This window comes from Penaeus monodon, chromosome 22, assembly GCF_015228065.2.
Source record: "Penaeus monodon isolate SGIC_2016 chromosome 22, NSTDA_Pmon_1, whole genome shotgun sequence".
Lineage (NCBI taxonomy): Eukaryota > Metazoa > Arthropoda > Malacostraca > Decapoda > Penaeidae > Penaeus > Penaeus monodon.
Window position 1 is genome coordinate 29,706,829 of NC_051407.1, and position 383 is coordinate 29,707,211.

The window sequence follows — 383 nt, forward strand, 5'->3', positions numbered from 1 at the left end:
TGAAGTACTTAGACCGTAAATTTATGCACATCCATTGTCTACATGACTATCGGAAGGGATAGGTTGCAAAGAAAAGTAGGAGACGAAGGGGGAAAGAAGTGGTAAGGGAGAAAGAGGAGGAGGGGGCTTAAGGAGGAAAGAGAGATAGGAAAAGGGAAACAGAGGGGACTTTAAAAGGAAAGGGGGATGAGGAAGGGGAAAGGGAGAGTGGTCTTAGAAATAAAAGGGAATAGAAGGAGAGAGAAGGGTAAATGAACGTATGTAGTGGAGGAGTTTCAGGAAGAAGGGAATGGAAAGGGGTTTAAAGTTAAAAACAGGAATGAATTTAAAGGAGAAATGGATTAAAGGGGCAGGAGGAATGAACTGAAGGAAAATTTAGGGGT